The sequence below is a fragment of the Anser anser genome (genome assembly GCF_964211835.1).
Source record: "Anser anser genome assembly, chromosome: 3".
NCBI classification, from domain to species: domain Eukaryota; kingdom Metazoa; phylum Chordata; class Aves; order Anseriformes; family Anatidae; genus Anser; species Anser anser.
In genome coordinates this window covers 48,160,629-48,168,353 of record NC_139722.1, presented here as the reverse complement: position 1 = coordinate 48,168,353, position 7,725 = coordinate 48,160,629, and the positions used below count along the sequence as shown (strand labels likewise).

General features: G+C 39.6%; 1 long non-coding RNA gene across 3 annotated transcripts; it reads right to left on the bottom strand.

Moving 5' to 3' along the window:
* Window positions 1-1,781: 1,781 nt before the first annotated feature.
* LOC310897649 lies at window positions 1,782-6,478 on the bottom strand. 3 transcript variants are annotated; one of them, XR_014582457.1, is made up of 4 exons: window positions 5,834-6,478; window positions 3,417-3,544; window positions 2,669-2,770; window positions 1,782-2,562 (listed from the first exon to the last, which is right to left on the bottom strand). It is a non-coding gene; the product is annotated as an uncharacterized lncRNA (long non-coding RNA). The 3 variants fall into 3 exon arrangements; XR_014582456.1 differs by having other exon boundaries at window positions 1,782-2,770; XR_014582458.1 differs by lacking the exons at window positions 1,782-2,562; window positions 2,669-2,770 and adding an exon at window positions 2,938-3,118.
* Window positions 6,479-7,725: the final 1,247 nt, after the last annotated feature.

Genomic DNA, 7,725 nt, shown 5'->3' with positions numbered 1-7,725 from the left:
AGAACTTTGGAGTCCTGTAAGTAACTCTTGTTGTCTTTGTTCTGTCTAGAATTGCCCTCAACTAAATCATTAACAGGGCAACTGCAACCCAGGTCTGACTTCAGGCAGAACGAGTACACCATTGACCACAAGAGGCATCCGGACTGCACCATGGAAAGAGCAAGGGGGACCTTGTGGACATGCACACTCATGCCCACTTGTGCTCCCTGGTGCCCCGGGAGCTTTTGTTTCTTTTCAAATTACCAGGAAGTTACGAGGAGAAACAGCTTCTAATTTTCAACCAACCAGGCAAGAAGGGAGTGGGTGGAGGGGTGGGAAATTCTGTGTGCGATGGAGTCAGGCTCACAAGACAGCCTAAGAATCAGGGCAGTCGTGGGGATGTCTCACTTCGGCTTAACAGGTAAACCTTCACATGCTGGCTCACAGTGATCAGCTGAGTTCGCTGCCACCTATATTTGTGGTTATCAATGTGATAACGCAATGCAAATCCTAGCCTATGGAGCTATATGAAGGAAGACAAGGGTGTAGTTTGAAGGGGAAATCTTAACAGGCCTCAGATCACATGAGCAGAGCCATTTCACATGTTATGGGAGTGCAAACTTCTCAGCCCACGTTAATGAGAGGACTAAAACCTGGCAGATTTGTGGGAGATATAACCTTGTCCATCTCCTGACCTTTCTGCCTGATTGCACAGGCCAACTGTTTTTGAACATGCAGAGAGAGAATCTTTGCCATGTGATTACTACTCAGACACCGTCTCTGTAATTTAGATTATGAAAGGCCTGTGGTGACTTTCAGGTTTTGTCATCAATAGCATGTTTTCAGCGTGGGTGGTGTAGCTGTGCCAAGCCCAATACATCACGATGAGAGCACGAACGGTTTCAGGTAGTTTGCTATAATAACTCTGCCATGCTTAATTAAGTCACAGATTAAGCCAGTAGGAAGAACAATCTGGAGTGTATCTTTACTGCAGTGTCTGAAGTCTATCAAAATGTTAAGTCATCAGGTGCAGAAGTCTCACACATTGAGGGCTGACTTTATGGGAAGAGCAGGAGGTAAGGTACCCCAATACTCCTATCACAAGGGGCATACTCCTTCCAGAGTCTCATGGGAGAACCTGGTGCCTAAAATGCCCTGCTTGTTCTGGTTGTGTGCTGGCAACTGGTGCTACAATTCACTGACAGCAAATGTGCAATCTCCCCCCCACCTTCTTCTCTGAGATACAAGCTTTTGGGGGATAATAAAGTCCTCCTGAACCTTTATTTCTAGGAAGTGGTCCTATGCAGTGAGTTGCATTGGTCCTCTCTTCAGTTTTACCAAAGACCCTTCTCCAACCCACCCTTCCTCCTGTCTCTGTATCTCTACCAGATGTTACAACAGCTTCCCAGGCTGTTCTGCCTGATGGTCTTTGGGCGTTTGGATGAGTGTGCAGGAATGTTCTTGTTTTCCATGTATCACTGAAATCTTGGCTGGTTTTTCTGCTGTCTTTTCTTCTTCCCCTAATTGCCAGTCCTCACTTTAATTGGTAATGACAGAAAGTGCTTTAGTGGTTGGGCAGCGAGGACCAGTCAGATCAGACAGCAGAACTGTCTATCATTAGCTTAAGTGGAGGGTATAAATTTAACACCATAATAAACCTGAGCTTGAAGCTCACTCTTTTTCCTCTGGAGAAACTAGCATATCGCAGGGCTGAACTGCTGGGCTCTGATCCCCACTTTGAATGGCCATTGACTGTGGTGTATCAAAGAAGGAAAGAATGGATGACTCAGTTTCCTGCCAAGTACAAATTTAATGATACCGAACAGTGTAGCCCAAGAAATGGGAGGTGGCAAAACGCTCCATGTTGGACCCTAATGGGTAGTGTTCGGGATGTTGGCCAATGCTCTTCAAACAAAAACAGGCTCCAGTTTGTTCTGTAAAATGAGGAATGCAGCACAAAAAAAAAACAACTGTGTCTGTGCCACAGAAAGCCCAGTGATAGCGGTGACTAAGAATTTTATACTGTGTTGAGTAATACTGCTCTACAAGGCAATGCAGGAGAAGGAACAATTTAGCACAGTGTATACGCAGATTTATTGAAAATCAGCTTCATGGAAATTGCCAGTAGAGCGGTACTGATGGGTTTGCATTATATGAGCACAGCAGCAAAGCAAAACAATGCTGGGAAACAGATTGGTTTTGTTCTCAGCTACTATGCACAGATGAAACTTTTATTAAGACATTTCAGATTGCTCTGGCAGCAGCTTGAAAATTGCTTTCTAAAATTTTGATGATCTAGGACCTCTCCCACTGCTGCTATTTGTAAGTCAGTGTACAGTGGATTGGTACCCCAGAATTTTTGGGGCTTAGAAAATGCAGGAACAGGCCGCCTCTGTGCAAACTAAGGCAGAGTTGCTGTGCTCTTCCTTTCCAGTGAAGCTGCATGCATGGAGTGGAGAAATGTGTAATCACTACCAGTTACTTGGCAGTGACTTCTGTAAGTTAAAAAGATAATTGCTGTGCTGGGCCATGTGGTCCTTGCAGTTCATGTATACAGCTCTCACTGAAATCATGTAGATTTGCCTGAAAGAAGCAAGGGTGGTGTAAGATCATTCTTACACTTTCTCAGAGGTACAGAAAGGAGAAGAAATCATGCTTTTACCTTTGCAGACTAAAAATAATTTCTCACCTTCCCTGGCTGACAGCTGTGCTGCATCCAGGTGCAACTGTGCCATAGGCTTGGTTTTTCACCTGCAGGCTTTTTCTGAAAAGCAGCGGATTGGTGAGGAATCTGTTCTCAAAAACACCAGTTGAGAAGATATTACATACTAAGATCACATAGACTTCATTTCACTCTGGTCATTTCAATAATGGAATATGCTTTTACAAATAAAGCAAGGAAAATTGGTGGGGAAAGGTAATACCGTTTATTACACAAATGAAAAAATTCATAAAATTTAGTTTATGATATGGCCGGCTGCATTCATGTCTCCTTTGTTTCATTATTCCACAAGCATTTTCTGCTCATTTGAGTGTTTGTGGTGATGCCAAGTTTATGATGTTTTTAGATATTCATGCGCTAACACATTTTGTATCATTCTCAGTTCTTCAATTTAAAGGAAATTACTCCAGGTCTCACCTCAGGAAAAGAAAAATGCAAGGCAAACATTGGTTTCTAGTTCATCCATTAAGAAAATAAAGGGCATAGTATTGTAAATGTTGTCCTTTTATCATATGTGTATGTATGCTTATACTACACATTGTGGTTTCTTAATTACTTGCAAAATCTACTTCAGATTATATTTTCAAAATTCAGAAAGATAGCATGTTTGGAAAAATAATTCCAGATAATTTACATGTATGTTGCAAAACATTTAGATAGAATATATGTACAAATATGACAGTATAAGCTATAGGAAAATACTGATCCTACCTACCTTGCTGTAAAATGAATTACGGCTCAGTACTTTCAGATGGTGGCATATAGCCTTACAGATTTCCAACAGCACTGTTGTTATTCACTTCCACCATGATAATATCATGTGGCTCCAGTTAATATGAGAGCCTGTAATTAAAAATTACAATGGTAAATGCTATAACTACACAGTAAGAAACTTGTCCTGAAAATCCTAAACAGCTGGTAGGAGTGCATTTAATACAATTTACACTAATAGTTGTTGAAGAACTTGCATGCGTAGGCTAAAGCTGTGGTCAAACCTCACTTTCAGGTCTGGAGCATAACTGTCTGTATCTGCGTGACAGCAAGCAATCTGTATTTCTGTCTGTACTTTACATCTTATCACACGCTATGTCCATGCAGGTAGCAGATGTTATTTTCAGTACTAACACTCATTTTGGACCTTCTTGGCATGCACGCTGACAGTGCCAATGGCTGCATTTTATTATGCCTTTTTTGACAGATAAAATAAGCTTTGCTGTAAGTTCTGGCGGTGCAGTCTGAAAAGAGGATCCTACTGATTTTTTGCATGTATCTGTTACCATCTAACAGCTGAATTTTCTACTGGCCTCTGTCTCATCAATTTCCAATGCACACTTGCATAAACATGTCCTGAAAATACTTGTGAAAATGTGTGCAAATCATCGATGAAATACTCCTTTTGTTTTCGTTTCTCTTGCTGTTCACAACACTCTGCAGGATCTTAAATCTGTAGATGTGTGCAATAAAATAAGGCTTTTCAATTAACACAAATATATTTTTTTGGACTAGATGAATGTGGCAAACAATATGATTTTGTTTACTTCATCGTGTATTTATTTTTGCTGGTTCCTTTTCTGTAACCTGTAGATCTTCCTGATCTGGTATCTTACATATTCACATGAATACAAATGCCAGTAAAATAGAGAAAACAGAAATGAGCAGTTGGTGGAAGAGAAAAAGAGAGGGGAATGCTGACATATTATTTATGTGAATTATACTGTTTGTGCACTGTATCTATATTCAGATATATATCATCAACTATGCTAATCAGACTACGACCTGAAATGGGCTAAATCTTCCTTTCTTGTCTGAAGCTTCTGGAGATACCTTGGCCTTCAGAATGCTATAAGGACCCCAGATGAATGAAGCTTTATTTTAAATCATAAGTAATTTTTCAGAGTTAGCATATTGCAATTTATGTTCATGAAAGGAAACAGATTAACAAGCAACCAAACCTCGACCCACTGTAAACTGCATTGGTCTTCAGTTCGCATGGCTACAAGGGGCCAGCATGCAGCATGAAAGAATAGCTCAGTCCCTGTTCCCATCAAACCCTTGACCTCTCTGTGAGACTGCCAACAAGGATACCAGTTATGGAAGCAATTTAGTACGCAAGCAACTATTTACCAGGAATTAAACTGACACCACCAAACACATTTCACAGTGGAGACCCAAAAATTCATTAGGCTGAGGCAATTTGAGGTCACTACCAACTTTGGTCTAATTCAAGAAAGCAACCTTAAGATAAAAGTCTCTACATCCCATCATCCAACTAACTCCCTGAGGCATTCAGTCCCTGAGTTCCTTTTCTGTTATAAACATAATTCCTGCACAAGATAAGAAGTTTCACTGTACATTCAGTAATCCAAGAAAAGATTGGAAACAGAAACAACAACAAAAAAGGCATTTGAAATGTTTTTCAGTGACAGAGAAAGTACAGTGTTTGTGTGAAGAAGCGTGAAGAAGCTCTACCAATACTGAATAATGCAAGAGATTACTCCATGGAGGGAGCAGGGATCTGTCCTCCAGGAGCATACTGCTGACATGAGGCACTTCACACTGTTACTCCACAGTGCTCCCTTAAGTACATTCCTACACTGAGTTATCTTCAATTTTTGTTCCTTTTGTTCAATCCAAAAATAAGGATGACTTGCCTCATCAGAGAAAGTTCAACCTCCATGAGAATAAGAAGTGCTTTTAAGAGCATACATTTTACCACATATATGCAGCTGTTAGAAGGAACAGTGACAAAATACAATCCTGTCTGTAAGCAACACATACTACGTTGGAAGTAGAAAAGTAAATTGTATTTTCTATACTTTTACATAGTGTGTTTCTGCTTTTGCAGGGAACTGTTTTTTTTTTTTTTTTCCCTCACCTTTTTGCACTCACAAGTGAAAACATTTTTTTTCTTTTCTTTTTTCTTTTTTTTTTTTTCCTTTTCCCTCCTGATTAATTGTTTTCTAGACTAGGAGATGATGGCCACAGAACATTGCAAACTGACTCAGGAATGGAATACATACGTGTTTCAGACTAGCAATGAAGTGGTGAAATCTGTTTAAAACTAGATTGTAGCTTGTCTTATGGATGTAATTAAATGTATCAGCTGTCAGAAATATCAAAAAGATTACTTACCTGATTTTGTTTCTGTAGATGACCACATTCCAGCATTTCATTTTAGCTGTCTTCCACCACTGCTGGAGAAAGTCTCTTTGTTAGCCTTGCTGGTACCTTGCAATAGATAGCAAAAACAATCTCAGTTTAATCTACCTACCTACCTACTTTACCACTGAAGCCAGAATTGTCAGGGACTATCCCTCATGGCATGGCTCAGTCCTCTATACACAGCTATTACTGATAATAAGCTGGCTCATCTCTAGATGAGACTTTAAAGCAAGAACAGTTTCCTAGTTAGCTTAACCCAAGCATACAACAGCGAGGATGATAAAGAGGTTTAGTTATTATGTGTGATAATAGTCAAACCCAGCTATTCTGTAGTGGTTTTTTGTTCAGTAGAAGTTAATGTTTATAAAGGAAATGTATATATTAGGTAATTTAGAGAGATGGAACAGAACCCTGAATTTGAACCAAATATGGTCATTGTAAAATAGTGAGAACTAAGGCTTTGGATGATAAGTGCTTTTAACTGTGGGGTTCAAAATCTACAGTACATTAAGTTGTGCCTGTTAATAGAGGTAAATCTGGAGCCTGATTAATATGCAAATCCAGAACTGGAGATGGTTGTAGTTTGAAATCAGGCCCATCTTCAGCTTTTGCTTTGAGATAATAGAGATAATTTGATTAGGTAACATTCTATATTTATTTAATCCAGAAGAAGGTACTCAGTGACTAATGACTGTGAGTGACCAGTTAGTTCACAGTAAGAGGTCTTTATTCAGCTTGTCTTCTGGCATCAGACATATTGCCAGCTAGAGAAATGTCCAACATCTGTAAGACTGATGAGAAAACAAATAAGTCATACATGGAACTAGTTATTGGCCACAACGGTGGGGAAAAGCAGTTGGCTCTCTCTCACTAGAATGAGGTCAGACTGGGGAAAAAAAAAAAAAAAAAGAGAGAGAGAGAGAGACTACTAAGTGGACTTACAGAGTACAGCTATATAATCTCAGTATCATATTTTGTGATGTTGCAACAAATAATGATCATGGTGATATAACATTATTTCTGAAAGAAACCAAACTCCACAGTGCTTATGTATTGCCAGAGCTATTCCGTTCACAGTAGTTACCTCTAACTTCTTTTTCAGAATGAAGTCATAAATCAGGCCATCTTGCATAAAACAATTTAGAAACTCTCTTCCTTCCTAGAAAATGCCTCTTGCCATTCTTGTAACTTGAATAAGTCACTGAAAGCGTTTTTTCAAACAGCACTTCCTTCCATTTGCTTGCTCATTTGTGGTTGAAGTATATTTATTCACTCCGTAGCTCTCATCCTGCCAAGGAGCAAACATGCAACACAGTCCTCTAAAATAAATGACAGAGCTACAAAAGGCAATTTCTGTTATCCCCGTTGTAAATCTGGAGAGATCTACAAGTTGTTTCAGCTCTGTGTTCCTTGTTAGATGACGTCAATAGACAGCAAGGTACCTGAAATGATGTGAGGCCCCCAGACCTCTTTTTGGATATTACTTCCACTAATAAATGCAGATTCACGCTAATATAAATGAGAATAGAAAGAAATTCAAAACCTTGGTAAAGTGGGCCAAAGGATATTTCACTGTCATCAATAATTTCAGTGTCGCGGTTAAGCATATTTGGTAGAAAAGGAGGACAAGTAATCAGAAAGACAGAGCATGCACAACAAAGAAGTAAACCAGAGGTGAGGAAGGAAGGAGCTTAGAACTATTCTCTACCTGCACTGAAGTCCTCACACAAGCAGATTTGTTATTGACTTAGGACAGAGTTAGGCCCATACTAGGCTCCTTCAGAGAGCATAATCTAATCACTGACATACCTCCAAGGAGAGCAGAGGGGAGATGAATGACAGATTAATGTATATAAATGACA